General features: G+C 37.4%; 1 pseudogene; it reads right to left on the minus strand.

Annotated features, from left to right (window-relative positions):
* Positions 1-637: 637 nt before the first annotated feature.
* LOC124509813 (selenoprotein K-like) lies at positions 638-894 on the minus strand (annotated as a pseudogene).
* Positions 895-16,846: the final 15,952 nt, after the last annotated feature.

Genomic DNA, 16,846 nt, shown 5'->3' on the forward strand with positions numbered 1-16,846 from the left:
CTGGTGAACATGAAATAAAGACCATACAGTTTACCGCTGCTTCTGTTTCGCTGGCAGAGGCCACCCTGTGTGTCCGCTCAGTCTAAGTGAGAACTTTTTCTTCAGTGTGTGGCTACAACTATGTAAGCAACAGATGAGAAGGAAAACTTGATAAGACCTGGCATGTCAAATCAACTAACTTGCTCTCTACTGGAGGGCAGAATCTCTCCTGCCACTTCAGCACTCCTCCACCTTATCTGGCTTTGTTTGCTTGTTTGTTTGGTTCACTGGATACACACCTCTTACTTGTCTTCAAATTTGCAGTTTTTAATCATACAAAATAAGTCAAGTTTTGTAACCTAAAAATATTTTACTTATTAAAACTATATTAATACTTTCATAAACTACTCAAGACTACTTAAAAGATAAGGAGACGAACATGTGCATTTGTAGAACTGTGTGTTAGTCACACCAGATCCCTGGGGAGGCAATTCCCAGAATGACCTCATTTGTCTGTGTAGACACAGAGCAATCCATGTTCAGGTGCACACATTCAATGACTTGTCCAGCATGGTCAGCCCTCTGCTTCTTGATGGTTTCCTTCTGCTATGAATGTAGATGTCCAGTTGTCTCCTGCTCAGAGTAGACATTGACCTTCTCATTCACCAGCCATTGGAGGAGGACTAGGGCCACAAGGATAATTAATCCGACCTGTTCTTCTGGGAGGATTTCCTGGTGGGCCCTCTTCCATCAGCATGTCTGGAATCACAGGAGTTTCCATAGCCTCTTTTTCACATCTTGCTGAAGCAAATCCACAAATTCAGCTATTCCCCAGAAGAAGTCTGTTATAAAAGACTGTCTGTATGGGACTGACTCCAGGCAGTCCCACCCTTGTCCCTTTGAGACATAAACCATCCTGCCCCTCGTTTTGTTTTCCACCCCAGGGCAACTCAGCCACCCTATGTGGTTTTGACTCCTGACCCTTTTCTCTCCTACAGAACTAGGTGTTATCCTGGATGTGCTAATTACCAGCTATGTAGGCTGGCAACTTTTCTCTGAGCCTCAGTTCCTTTATCTGAAAGTGGTGAGAATAATTGTATTTGAAGGAATTGTATGGTACCTAAAATGTCTATCATGGCACTTCGTGTTACTTACTAATATTACTTTGATATGATTGTTTTCATTAGATTCCATTGCTACTTTCTTAAATAGTCTTAGGTATTCCTCTATTCTGCTCATATGGTACTTCCATATCACTTGTTTGCAGCAATTTCCACAGTGTACTTTAATTGTTTGCTTGCACATTTGTGTTCTTCAGTGGCCTGTGAGTTACTTAAGAAGAATAACCACTAGGTGTTACATCTTCATATCCCTGACTCCAAACTAGACTAATGACTTGAAAGGGCAAAGAAAATAAATGAAAGAATTAAAATGTAAGTGGTTATGTGAACAGGACGTATAAATGTTGTACTCTCATGTCATGGAGGAAGACTTACTATCAAATGAGGGGATAAGGCAAATTATTGTAGAGACAGGAAATGGGACGTGGTCTGAAATTTCACAGATGGGTTTTCATAAAATCTTTTTTAAAACGATAAGAGAAACATGCTGGTCTAAGAGAAAAGTGTATGTGAAGTCTAGAGTAAACAAAGTGCTAGCCTGTTCAGGGCATGGGGAACAACCCAGACCTAAGATCTGATACTAGAAACATGTGGAAGATGAAAAGAGGTAAGTTAGAAACAAACCATGGTAGACTTTGGATGCCCAAACAAGACACTTGTACTTAGTTTGGTAAAAATGAGCAATCTCTACAAGATTTGAGTGGAAGAGCTGCAGTAATAGGACTATTCTGGTCACAATGTGTCAAATAGACTGGCTTAGGAAGAATGTCGAGTTAGTGATACAAATTATGAGGAGGCAAAACCCTGAACTATAGAAACTGAAACAAAAAGGGAAAAAAATGTATGCAATATACACATTGGAAGTAACAATGAAATCCTTCTCAAAAGCACATGAGAGCAGACCTTGAAATTTTCTTACCAGTAGATTAGACAAAAGAACTACAGGCTTCTTCCTAAACTCTTCACCAAAAACCTTGGCTGTGTACACAGTGAAGAGTGAAAAATCAGACTTTGCTGAAATAGAAGCATAATGTGAATATTTTAAATTCCCCTTAGGCCTTGAGATTCTATTTATTCCTTTTGTTCTTTCCACCAACACTTTCTTCCAACATTTTGCATTCAGATTTATGGCTTTCTTCTGTCTCTAGATTCCTGAGCTCAACTGTGTCGACTGCAGTATATACCCAGAAAAGAGTTTTGCTGAGTATTTCTATTTATTCTTGCTAATGCCTTAAATATCAGGACTGAGCAGTTTAGTCTCCTAAAACATTTGCCAAACTTGCTTGAAGCCACCTTCTTTTTTGCCCATGTTCCTCAATTTCTCCCTTAAAATAGAATTAACCTAGTAAAGAAAAAAATATTATCTGGCATTTATGTGACTTGTTTTCCCAGGAAGCTCTCAGATCTTTTCCAGCCATATCCTGCTGAGAAGAGGAAAAGAATGAACACATCTCTGCATTTGAGAAAACAGAAAGCAGGAAGGAAAAAAAAATTGCCACAAGGGTTCGTGGAAAATCTGCCACAGAACCAGGAACAAAAAAACAAAAACAAAAAAACAAAACAAAAACAGCTTCTTGATGCATGGACAATAGCCTGTAGCTTCAGTGAAAATAGATGAGGAAGATCATTACTGGGTGGCCTTTGGGGATGAAGAAAGCTCATTGCTCTGACTAGAAAGTGATGTCCTTGAAATAGAAGGATCACGATCATAACTATACAGCAGTTATAAAAAATGAGCTTCTCCTTTCTCTAGAGATAGCTGCTACTTTCCTCAAAGACCAAATTCCCAGAATCAAGTTTTCTCCTAAGTTTACAGAAAGAGACAAACTACCATGTATCCCACTCTGAAGGGCAGTAATAATCCAATTACAGTAGTATATATTCCTAAGATGATATATACCTAGAGCTAACTACAGTCTTTGATATCTTAATGTCCGTACATTCCCCCCTTTGACAGGGGAACAATTGTATACCGAATTCAGAAAATAATTAAACCCACACAGTTAAGCATCCAAAATGTTGTCCTTTCCCTCAGTTGTTCAATTCTCACATAACAAAATATGTATATGTATACTCTGGATAATGACAATTTAATTGAGCCCATATTGTTCCTTGTGCCTATACGATATTTATTGCCCAGATATGCAGACAGGTATGATAATGGAGATGGTGCTTCTTTGTGCTCTATGAGTATCAAAACTTTGTGATACATTGTCTGCCAAGTTCAAGGGGGTCTTAAGCTTGAGACTGAAGTAAGATAACAAAGGAATTGAGAATCAGCAAACTGACCACGACCTATTAGAATGATATCTATGTAGTTTATTATGCAGTTAACTTGAACAAGTTACATCTGTAAACTATAAATAAAAAAGAGTAGAATGCTGGTTTTAACTTGTTATTGACTTTTACTGAGAACTGATGAAACTTTTGTTGATTGTGACTGAGAGAATTGCCTGTTCTGGCCCAGATTTCTCTCCTCTCCTTTTTTATAGCTTCTATTTATCTTTTGTGAATTCTGTTCTCATCTAATCGCACACTGGTTGGTGAGAAATGACTCTTCCTAATGTGAAGATCTTCATTATTAATTGTTGGTATTATTCATTATCAATCTACAAGGACTCAAATTCACATTTGAACTGTACTTACATAGTTCCGGGTAGTTTTGTTACTGGCCTTTCATGATGAATTTCTTCTTATACTGTGATAATGCCTGTATGTTATATGAGGTTGTCAACAATTTGTATTGATCTTGTAGAATTCTTCTCTGTTAGAATAACTCCAGCAGACTTTGGCTCCCTCTTGTTTACCGTGAGAGAGTGAGGTGAGTTTTATCTGGCTTCGGCTTTTGTCAAGAAGGGTGAATTACTGAATTCTCCCACCCAGCAAAAAGCCACTTCACACACCTCCCTGTAACACCATCAGACAGAATCCCTGGCCGCAGAAGCCTTGGATTTAGTTAGTCTAAAAACCACAAATACATACACTCCATATATACACTCTTACTTTGGTTTTTGGTCAGACTCAGGCACCTCTTTATTAGGACATGGCTTTCCTTATTTTCTGATAACTTTTATTTATATGAATAAAACTATGTTGAGAAAAATAATGAGGCAAACATGTGTGCAGTGTGTTCAAAGAAGTCACCTGAAAATAATAAAATGAAACCGTAATGCAAGTTTGAGTCTGCACTGAATTTTTTTGCCCTCAAGACTTTAAAGTTGTACATAAAAAATAACCGCTTCTGTATTTTACTATCACACACTCATGGCAGACCAAATGTTTTAAATTCTTCCTGATGATCCTCATAGCAACTGCTAGAAAATATCTTCCTAAATCTTCAGATAAAGTATGTAAATTTATCTTGAATGGGTTAAGTGAGGCCTTGCTGGAAATGAAGTGCTATATTAGATGATTTCTAAAAACTTACTACAGCTGATTTTAAAACCTGCTTTATAGAGTACAGTTTTATGATGCGATACCAATCTCAGGTCAAGTAAATCTATATACCTAGAATTATTTTTTTTTGCGTAACTAATTATTTCAAGGAAAATAATAACTTCTACTTCTGCTTTCTGTGGGTCAAGGAGGAGTGGTCACCTGCCAGTCCAGGGTCTGCAACCAAACTGTTTTGCAGGGATGTCTGCTTCTAAAGATGGTTCTCTCAAGTGGCTGGCAAAATAGTACTCCTTACCACATAGACCTCTCTGTTGGGCTGCTAGAGTGCTCTCACAACATGGTCGCTGGCTTCCCCTAAAGCAAGTGGTCCAAGGGAACATGGTGGAGGTGTTGATGTTTTTTATAACCCACCTTAGAAATTCATCATTTCCACCATATTCTATTGTGCTGTAAGTACAGCATAGGAGGGGACTATACAAGGGCATGTACTTTGGATTCTGGAGACAAATCTATAAGTCTGTGTGGATGTGTGTATGTCTCATACGTATTTAGCACATCTGTTAAATTTTGCAAATTGATATTATTAAAAGTACAGTAAAGTCTTATTACAGGGGATTCACTTCTTGTGGCTAAATACAACCATTTGTTTAAAATTAAGGCATGCTAGTTTTTATTCTTCTAACTTTCTGTATCATGATTGTATAAATTAGAAGATTGACTTTACTAAAATTATTTTAATTTCTGCATTTGAGTCTAAAGATCATTTCAAATGACCACATTGTTTCAACCTGGAATATTACTTGTCAGCATAATTAGTTACTTTAGCCTAGAACTTCAAGTATGAAACAAATGCTAGAGAACTAAGTAATTTATGTTCCTTTTTAAAATTGTTTTTAATGTTTTATTTATTTTTGAGAGAGACAGAGCATGAGTGGGGGATGGGCCAGAGAGAGAGGGAGACCAGAATCCGAAGCAGGCTCCAGTCTCTGAGCTATCAGCACAGAGCCTGACATTGTGCTTGAACCCATGAACTGTGAGATCATGACCTGAGCCGAAGTTGAACACTTAACTGACTGAGCCACCTGGGCACCCACAAGTAATTTATGTTCTAAAGATGTCTTGTTGACTTGTAAAAAGTAGCTTAGAAACCAGGAGACTTGGACTCAATAAAATATTTCTCTGTGCTCAATATAAGAACTTCTCATACTTCTCAAATCACTTGGGTATTGTGTTATAAAGCAGATTCTGAGCCAATAGATCCTGAGTACAGCTTGAGATTTTGCTATTTCTAACAAGAGCCAAGGTATTGATGATGCCATTGTTCCTCTGATGACATGCTAAATGGCCGTGTTCTATGCAGTGGGGGTTCCTTGAAAGAAAATTTATTATAACAATACTTGCTTATTATGTAGAATTCAGAATACGCAGAGTTTCCTAATACAGATTTATATTTAAATCATTCTAGAGTGGAAAAAAATATTCTTCCATAGATCTTCCATATAAAATTTCAACCACCCCCTGCCTTTAAATAATTGTTTTCAAGAAGAATATCTTTTTTAGAATGTGACTTCTTTCTAACCTCATCTTCTAAGGGAGAAGAAAGGCAATTATGTAATGTAAGACATGTGCTACATCTTTAGTAAATATTTTTGAATAATGTAATACTTTCATGTACTTATTCATATTTTGATTTAACCCTTAGATTTTCTGCTTCAGGCTGAAATATCTTAGAATCTAGTTATTGCAACATTTCTTTCTATTACTCTGTACTCACCATTTGACTCTTGTGTCATTCCCGCATCTGTTCCATGCCATGCCCTGGGTCAGACTATTGTTGAGATCATTTATTTATTTTCCAAATGTCTGAAGCAGTCCTTGCTTTTTACTATAATTCTCTTTATCCTTAATCTTGTCCTTATGGACGTAATTCTTTATAGAGCCATTACTAGCAGGGTTTATTCTATTTAGGGGAATTTGCTTACCTTCAAACAGAATTAGAAGTCACTTTCTGAAGACCTAATGTGTCTTCATTGATTCTTCATTGTGATTCTTGATTATATGCAACAAAATTTGACTGTCTACCTAAGGGAAAAAGTAAAGTTTATTAGAAAGATTTGAACAACTCAGAGTCTGAGAGAGAGGAACACTTTGGCCGACATAAAGCTGACTGACTTTTTAACTATGCCTGTAACTTTGTCATCTATTGAGAAGTCAAACCTCCCAATTTCAGTCATCTACCTGCCTTTTCTGACTTCACTATGGCAGTGAGAGGGATGGGGTGAATACACATTCCCTCTACCAAGTCTACTCTCTGGACAAATGCCCTTATCTAGGGAAATCAAAGATTCTCACAGAAGTAAGAGGAGAACACTTGAAGCTGGGTCCAAAAAAACATACAATGTCCACTATCCACCAGTTCGGTAGAGACTATAACAATGGCAGACTTATATTACTGCCTCAGATTATCCGAGTCCATACTTTATACCAGGAGACCAGTTTGGGGACAGCAGTGACCTAAGATACCTTATTTCTCTCAACTTGTTGCCTCTCTGGGTTATGCTTTCCCTGAAGGCAGATCAGGAAAATGAACATCTCAGATTTAAAAAGAAAGGTGCTATAGTGTGGTCCCCTCCTGTAAGAATCTTCTACAACACCCAAGGAAATGACAACCTTTAAGTAATTTCTTACCAAAAACCCCATCCTACTATGAAGAGAGAAATTGAGTTAACTGGAATAGTAGAAACTATTTTCAACTTTTAAACTCATTTTTTAAACCTGAAAGCAACTCTAGAAGTAGTAGTTTTTGTTGTCTCTCAAAATAACATAGCTTAAGCCTAAATGCTAAATTTTCAAATCTTAGGGTTGATGTGAACACAGAAAAGATGTGCTCATTTTGTCCTAAAGTCACACTGTCACCTAGTGGTTTCTCACCCAAAAAACCTGAGTGAAAAAGCTAATGGCTTATTGGATATTTTATTCTCTCATGTATACGAAACAGTTAAAGGACTGTTTGTCTTTTATTTATTTATTTATTTATTTATTTATTTATTTATTTATTCATATTTTTTATTAAAATTTTTTTAAATGTTTATTTATTTTTAAGAGAGACAGAGACAGAAAGTGAGTGGGTTAGGGGCAGAGAGAGAGAGAGACACAGAATCCAAAGCAGGCTCCAGGTTCCAAGCCATCAGCACAGAGCCCTATGTGGGGCTCAAACTCACAGAGCTGTGAGATCATCACCTGAGCCGAAGTCAGATGCTCAACCGACTGAGCCACCCAGGTGCCCCAGGACCATTTGTCTTTTAATCTCTAAAAGATGTTTTATATCTTTAATTTCTATTGGTTTGGATACCATTATAACTAATTCTTAAATCTTTTTTATTGGAACACATAGATTCTTCTCACAGACACAGAGCATGAAAAAGAATAATTAATGGAGAATTCTTTATATTACCACGGAATATTTTGTGAACCTACCTGTTTGCCTGTGCCTTATGAGAGTGGGTGTATAAACCAACTCCAGTTATAGCGCCAGTTTCCTATTTGCTTTAACAAACTACCCAATTAATCTGTAACTTACAACCTCTTGAGTTCTCCTTTCTCACACCCTCTCTGCCTTCAGTCACTTGCCTTTGTGTGGTCCTTTCTCCAGAAGAAATGCACTTTAAGTGTCTTGCATACAGTGGATTCTTTATGCCGTTTGTTCTCTGATTATTACTATTGAGCAAGAATTATAGGACATTTAAAACGTAAATCAGAAATACTTGTCCTGAATATCCTCTTTGGTACAGAGTACAGGCCCCAAGCAAAACTGTGAGGTCAGTGAAGATTAAGTTTGGTAAGTCTTCCTGTCCAGCCACAAGTGTTGCTCCATGCACAGTTCCTTCTGCCACACAGCTGGAATTTCTCTCCCTCCAGTCTCCCCTACTCTTTCTCCTGTACTCTGAAGTACAGGGAAGAGGACCTATCCTATATTTCATCTTGTAAAGGAACAAGTGGGTAACAAGCTAATCTAAAGAACTCATCAAAATGGGAAAGTGATAGAGAAAAGTCCTGGCAGAAAGGATGCAGAATTTAACAAAGGACTTTGGGGAGCATGGCCTATCACCACCAGTGGTGACTTGGGTGGAACATAAGCTTTCATTTAATGACAAGCACAGTTGATTCATGGTTGTTAGTCTTTGTTGTTTGTAGAAATTGCCATCATTTCATTGTTACTATACCATAGTTTCTATTTCCTACTCTGTAAACTTCCATGTAAAATGCTGGTTTGAATTTACAGAAAAGAAAAAAAGTAAGTTGTAATACAGAAATTGAAAGCAATGATGAGAGACTTTTCAAGATCAGGATACACCATTGAAATAAAAGTGGTCCTTGGCTAAATATCACACTTCTAAGCAGAGAGAATAATTATTAAAATTAGTATTTTTCTACAGTGACTAAAGAATCACATCTCACTTTTGTAGTTCTTACCAAAGTCACATGAAAAGCCCTTTTGAGGTTCATTCAGAAGAAGAAATATTTGATTCTATCCTTAACATTAATTAGAAGGCTTTATTTTCTTTCCTTGTGTGTTTAAAATAAGGATCTAGGAAGCATCTACGAAGGTCTTTGGCATGCAACACTCAGCATTTTATTTTATTTTTTTTTTCAACGTTTATTTATTTTTGGGACAGAGAGAGACAGAGCATGAACGGGGGAGGGGCAGAGAGAGAGGGAGACACAGAATTGGAAACAGGCTCCAGGCTCTGAGCCATCAGCCCAGAGCCCGACGCGGGGCTCGAACTCACAGACCGCGAGATCGTGACCTGGCTGAAGTCGGACGCTTAACCGACTGCGCCACCCAGGCGCCCCGACACTCAGCATTTTAAAGTAGCTTGTAGAACTTCTGGATTTATTGGGAGAATCAGAATATACCTTATTATAATGAATTCTAAATCAACTTTTTAACAAAAAAATTTTTTAATGTTTATTTTTGAGAGAGAGACAGACAGAGTGTGAGTAGGGGAGGGGCAGAGAGAGAGGGGGAGACACAGAATCCAAAGCAGGCTCTAGGCTCCAAGCTGTCAACACAGAGCCCTACACAGGACTTGAACTCACAAATGGGGAGATCATGACCTGAGCTGAAGGCGGACGCCCAACCGACTGAGCCACCCAGGCACCCCGAATTCTAAATCAACTTTAAAAATAGATCACCGGGGGCACCTGGGTGGCTCAGTTGGTTAAGCGTCAGAGTTCGGCTCAGGTCATGATCTCACAGTCCGTGGGTTTGAGCCCTGCATCGGGCTCTGTGCTGACAGCTCAGAGCCTGGAGCCTGTTTTGGATTCTGTGTCTCCCTCTTTCTCTGACCCTCCCCTGTTCATGCTCTCTCTCTGTCTCAAAAATAAATAAATGTTAAAAAATAAATTAAATAAATAAATAAAAATAGATCACCAGGATATTCACCTATAACTTGCTGTAATATTCATGGGAATCAATGTACCTACAGAGTGATTGCCTAAGGATCTGGCATACTTCTGTACACATCTGTGTGATGATTAGAAGAAAATCTTTTTATGTATCTAAACAACTGGGGGAAATGTCAACAGAGACCACACAGCAGGCCTCATAAACTGTGCTTCCCAGCAATGTTTATGTTCTTAGTGGAATCCTAGAAGAGATTCACATTTGTGGGGAATGTGATAAATGCAACATGGGATTGGTTAGGAACCATTAACCTCAAAGTTTTATGGTATCTTTGCAAACATGGAGAATGTAGCAGAAGTCCTATCCACTCTGACATGACCTAGGTGTGGGGGGAAAAGATGGATGTTACAGGATTCAGAAAATTTCCTTGGGAAAAAAACAGTTGTTCACTAAGAATATAAATTAACCAAATACATATTGTGGGGATCTCCTGATTGGATGGGGGGCACCAAAGGTGGGGCAACCCAGTAAGATGGACGCCAGTGGTGCAGGTAGTGAAAGAACTCACCCAAAGCAGAAGTAGAGAGATAAATGTTTATTGAATACACCACAAAGGAGCTGTGGACAGGACAGCAAAAGAGAGACTACCACAAAGCAGTGGACCCACAATTATAGAGTTGAGTGAGGAGGTATGGGACTGTATGGAATTTTCCCTTTTTGGTAATTTTAGGAACTGTGCCTGGTTGTAACTGGTCAATTAGGACCTATGACTGTTTCAAGGTGGGCCACTTAATGAAGCTGCTTGGATTCAACTTCCACCTTACTTAGGTTTCCATTGATCAAGCTTATTGCCTGAAAGTGGCCTCTACACATATCACATAAGCATTTTAATAAGTAGCATTATTTATGAAAGACTGTCTTCTAAATGGAAAATTAAAGGGATTGCTTTTGCTCAGAGTATGTCTAAAAGCACATACAAACACAAAATGCACAGACCCACAAAAGTCACAGAAGTTCTCACTGGTGTTTTAGAATAAAGTTCTCATACGATCTCAGGGAAAAAGTACAAAAATTACCAGTCTGGTACAGAAGAATGTCAATCATTCAGGTATTCGGAGTTTTAGAAGAGAATATTAATACCTTTCCTGAGTTATTAAACGTTTTAAAAAATGATGAATCCCACATATCATCCAGGAGAAATATTGAATTTTTTAACTATAATTAAGTAAAATGTCCAGTGAGTTATGTTGGTAGGGCAGTTTTGCACTTGAAAAAAAAATTGCAAAGGTGAATCATGATTACTTTATAGGGATCAAACCAGGCAAATGGTAAAATGCTACCACCAACCTGGTGTGATGTGAATGGAAGTACAGTTGATTCTTGAATGATATGGGGTTAGGGGTACCAACCCACTGCATGGTCGAAAATCTGCATAGAACTTTCACCTTCCTCAAAGTTAGCTACTGACAGTCTACTGTTGACTGGAAGCCTTACCAATTGCATAAACAGTTAATTAACACATTTTTTTGGGTGTAAAATGCATTATTTACTGTATTCTTGCGATAAAGTAAGCTAGAGAAAATAAAATGTAAAGAAAATCATAAGAAAATAGGTTATTGTACTGTACTGTATTTATGGGGAAAACAAATCCGTGTCTAAGAGGACCCAGGCAGTTCAAACCTGAGTGGTTCAAGAGTCTGCTGTATTCAGAGGCACCTGGGTGGCTCAGTTGGTTAAATGTGGGACTTTGGCTACATTATGATCCCATAGTTCATGAGTTCGAGCCCTGTGTTGGACTCTGTGCTGACAACTCAGAGTCTGGAACTTGTTTCAGGTTCTGTGTCTCCCTCTCTCTCTGCCCCTCCCCTGCTTGTGCTCTGTCTCTCCCTCAAAAATAAAAATAAAACATTACAAAAAATTAAAAAGTCAACTGTATTCAGAATGTGCTTTTTAATGTCATTGCGTGTAAGATGAACGTGGTGCTGTCACACCCCTCTTTGCTGCTGTAAACCATGGGCAGTAGTGAAGATGTAAGACTAAATGAACCAACATGAACATTGCCTCCATAAGAACCAGGAAAATAGAGACCTATTATGGCAAATGTTTGTTACTGAATGAGTGTTCGGAGACTAAATGTAACAAACACAGGAATGCTACAGATATTCATAGCATGTACCTACCCACTTGCGGAACAGTACCATTTTATCTTTCTTATCTTTTATCTGATCTTATTCATTTAAATGTGTCTGTTTTCTAAATATTAAGCCACTAAATGTTAAATGTTTCCCAAATAGCAACACATACAGGCATGTGTGGGGGCGCCTGGCTGGCTCAGTCGGTTGAGTGTCTGACTTCGGCTCAGGTCATGATCTCATGGTCTGTGAGTTCGAGCCCCGCGTCGGGCTCTGTGCCGACAGCTTGGAGCCTGGAGCCTGTTTCGGATTCTGTGTCTCCCTCTCTGTCTGACCCTCCTCCATCCGTGCTCTGTCTCTCTCTGTCTCAAAAAAATGAACATTAAGAAAAAAAGACAGGTGTGTGTACTTAAATAATGTACCACATACAATTACTCACAAAATTTCATCACCCAAAAGAACTTTAGTGCTCTGCCCTGAATATGTGACAGTGTGCTGTTTGGTCTGTCGTGATCCTGATAACATCTAATGTTAAAGCTTTAGCAGAAATGAGCACAACATGCTGTCAGGTACTTAATCTATCAGTTGGGGTCCAGTCAAAAACCACTTGTTATTTTAACAGAAAGAATTCACTATAAATAATTTTGAACTAGTATTAAAGACTGAAAAGACAAGAAAACACTGATGTATCATGGCAGTGGAAGCTATACAGGAAGCTCTATGCCTTTTAGGCCTGGAGGGAGAAAGACGCAGGAACTATAAAGGTTTACAAGTTTGGAGGTGGAACAGCATGTAGCTCAGACCTTCAAGCACTGCCAGGGAATCCTGGCGACTCCAGGGGGGAACACCATGAGGTTTGGTTTTTTATTTCTTTTTTATTAAATGTTTATTTTTAAGAAAGCAAGCAGGGGAGGAGCAGAGAGAAAGGGGGACACAGGATCCAAAGCGGACTCTGCACTGACAGCAGAGAGTCTGATGTGGGGCTCAAACTCACAAACCAGGAGATCACAAGCCATGAGATGGTGACTTGAGCCAAATTCAGACGCTTAACCGACTGAGCCACCCAGGCACCATGAAGCTTGGCTTTTTAAAGTGGTAGTGAAAAAAACCTGGGGCTATTGGTGCTGGGGTGAAGAATGGCTGTGGTGACCTTCACAGGGAGCCAGCCCCAGAACCCACCCTTTCTTGGTCTCCAGCCTCCCAGGCTCCCTCTAACACCCCTTTACATAGCTGTGTGGCAAACACAAGAGCAGTTTGCTGAATCCTAGCCCTAGTATCCCAAAGCTGAGAACAAAGGATGTAAAACTGAGAAACACTACTTTCATAACCAGTACATTGTCTTTTAACATAAAAGAGCTTTGGGCCTCTTATATTAACATGTACACTCGTGTGCTCTGATCCATTTCTCTGAGAAGAAGCAAAGAGCCTTCTTATTATTATCACTCTAATCCCTGGAAACATTAATTAAGGTATGGTTGACATCCTCCTTCGTTCTGTTTTTATCATCTGCACAGGACATATATTCTTAACAAATATTAGTCGAATGAATGTGTAAAAGTATACTCTAGTCATAACTCCGACTCCTTAATTCTCTTTAAACAATGAATTTTTCATCTCCTTTGATCACTAAGCTAGAATATAAATATTTCCACCATAAATATTATAGCATCACAGAAATATGAATTCCAAATATTAGAAGCACTTGTGCTTCATTAAAACCATCATTATAGATTTTCCTTATTTCTCTTTTAAACTCCAGAGGGACACGGGAAAGAAATTAAAACTGCCCTCCTGTGATATCCTGTTAGATTGATTCTATCTATCTGAAACCCCAGTGATACTTGAAGCTACTCTTTGGATTCTCTGTTTTACACAAAACAGATAGCTGTGCTATTCAGCCTTCATAGGAAAACAATGAAAAATTCTCCTTTTTGATTTCTGCCTCCACTCTCCTCACTTCATCCTCAGTCTCCCTTGGGTGCTATAGTCCTCTCCAGGTACAAGGTGCTTGATCATGTGCAGAAAATGAGTATTGTTGGAGATAGTTCTATTAAAGTATCTTTGAAAAAGATATAATGTCTACAAAACTTCATTCACTTTACCTAGTTATATTTTAGATTTTCTTTTGGTTTAGAACATTCATTGTGTCATGCCTGAATATTTATTATTTTCCAACAGCACATGAGACAAACTTGAGTATGAACTAAGAAGAGAGAATGAACTCAATGGTACAGTGACCTTTAAAACTCATTTCTCAAAACATTTGAAAGAGTGTTGGAAAAATCCATTGTTTTCCTGGCAATTATCCAAGTTGTTGAAGTCTTTCTCACATATAGTTGAGGATATTATTTTGTAGACATTTCAGGAGTTGGAATCTTTTTGCGGGAAATCTCTTTAAATATTAGAAAAACAATCCAGCTCTGAAGAGAAATATGTATAAACACATTTTAATGGATTATGTAGTCAATCTGACATTTAAACACAGTCTTCCATTTCATTTTACAAACCATATGTTTTACTGTTTTTCCTAACTTTGATTATATTATTAGGAGATTATGGAGGAGTGTTTTTGCAGTTTGTTTATGACCTTTTAGGGGTTTAATCAGAAGTAACCTTGAACAATAAAGACTAATTCCTGCTCAGAAGGTTGTTAATAATATGAGAAAAAAGGAAGGTCAGAGTGTTGGTGGTATAATCCCATGGGCAGTCCCTTGATTTTTCAGTATAAAATAGATTGACTTTATACAAGGTACTATGCCCTTAGGATTAAAAAAAGAACAAAAAAAATTAGCTTTAAAATATAAAGTTGTTTCTGCATTAGTGGTATTCTGCATTAGTGCTATTAGTAGTCCAGGATGGCTAGTAACCAAATAGATCCCAGTGGCATGTCCCAAACTGTGACACCAAAAACGTATCCTGAGGAGCAAACTTGGTCCCAGGTGAGAACCACTGCCTTAGATCTTGATTCTATATTTCCCTCCAGTCTTTTCTTGTCCCCACTTCTGGGGCAAGTTATAGTATATAGGGATCTGATGATCTTTCTAAGTCATCAGGTTGCTTACTCTGAAAGACTGCCCTATTGTTAATCGCACGGTAAGACCTAGTTTAGATACTATGAGATAGCTCTTGATGGGAATGATGGTTGTCTAGTTATATGAATTATGCTAGCCTTTTTTATGAAGTCAGGGTGATACTAAAGATGCACTATATTACAAATATCTGGTACTTACAGTGGTTTGTTCTAAGAATGGTGATAGTGAAATAAATCATTCAGTAAGATTTAATGCTGTAAATTTTCATTATAATTTTTTTTATAAAATTAACACTTTATTAATGATTTTATTTTTCATCCCATTTACTATATAATAATTTACTATATAATACAACACACAATTTATTTTAATTATGTAATTATTTAATAATATAGCTATTAATGTAACCCTCCTAAAACTCTGCCTATTAAATTTAATTTTATTAATTTTGAGTCAATATTATTATATTAGTATGTATGGACACTTTATATATTTGGTATATTATATCTTTAGTCATGCGGTTGTAAATTCTTAGGAAATCATTAGGAATGTTATTGCTGCATTAGATATCAAATATAGGAATAGCAACTTTGAGTGGAAAAAATAAATGATGGCAGAAATGACAGTGAGGCCAGCATGTACTTTGAGAACTATACTCAGGACAATTGCCTTACTTTGAACTAGAGCCTTAAAAGAGAGTATTAGAAGTATCTGTGGACACAAGAGCTCAGTCATTAATGAATAGCATTTCTAGTATTCTAGGCCATCAAAATTGTAACTAAGAAATGAGAAAATAATTGGATAAAAAGAGATAAGCTCTTATGACCAGCAAAAAAAAAAAAAAAAATTAGTGTAGAGAAAAAAGGAACTATAACTACTATAAAATAATTTATGCCATTTTATTAGAAAGATATGAAGTCTTTGGTAATCAGAAGCTCATTAATCTTCATGTAAATAGTTACAGTTGATGAACACAGCTGTGACCCAACCTTGAAAATGGAACCTTTGGGGGTACTCGGTGGCTGGGGGTGGAGCCTGCTTAAGATTCTCTCTCTCCTTCTGCTCATGTTCATGCATTCTCTGTCTCTTAAAACAAAAAAAGAAAGAAAAGAAAAGAAAATGGAACCTTTAGATCCTTGATTTTGTCAATGTATAAGATAAATTTGAGTTCTACGAGAAATTTATTACAGTTAACAAAAACTTGGGGTTTCTAGTGGAAAAGACATAAAAACACATTTTATGAAAGTGCAAACCGGGTAAGTGTGTGTAAATTATTTGTTTCCTGTTTTTATAACCAAATATTTTGAAAGCAAGGGCCATAACTTTCAATGAGTAAGTTGACTTAGAAATCAGAAAAACATGGCAGGCAGGATGTAACTAGAATTCATCAAGGCATAAGATAGCACATGGCATATAATACTTGTCAGAGTATTTAAAATATATATTAGTACCTGTTTGAATCATTGTAAGATGCTGATTAATTAATGGATAACTTTGAGGCAGTTATCAGATATCATATAACAATACCTAACCCTGTCCTATTTTATGTCCTTTTATGTCCTAAAACTTATATCAACAATTCATGTGAGAACATTGAGTGTGTGTTTTACACATGTGCCAGTGACATGAAGCCAAGATGGACAGCGAAAACAGTGATGCCAAAACCTGGATTCAAATGAATAGTATAAAATAAGCAAAATCAAGTAATACAAAATTTTACAGGGATTGTTACAAGCCTTGAACCAGAATCAAAAGACACAATTTGGATCAAAGCACAAC

This window comes from Lynx rufus, unplaced genomic scaffold (assembly GCF_022079265.1).
Source record: "Lynx rufus isolate CCGP_SWC_20201006 ecotype Redwood Valley unplaced genomic scaffold, mLynRuf1.p SCAF_1, whole genome shotgun sequence".
NCBI lineage: Eukaryota > Metazoa > Chordata > Mammalia > Carnivora > Felidae > Lynx > Lynx rufus.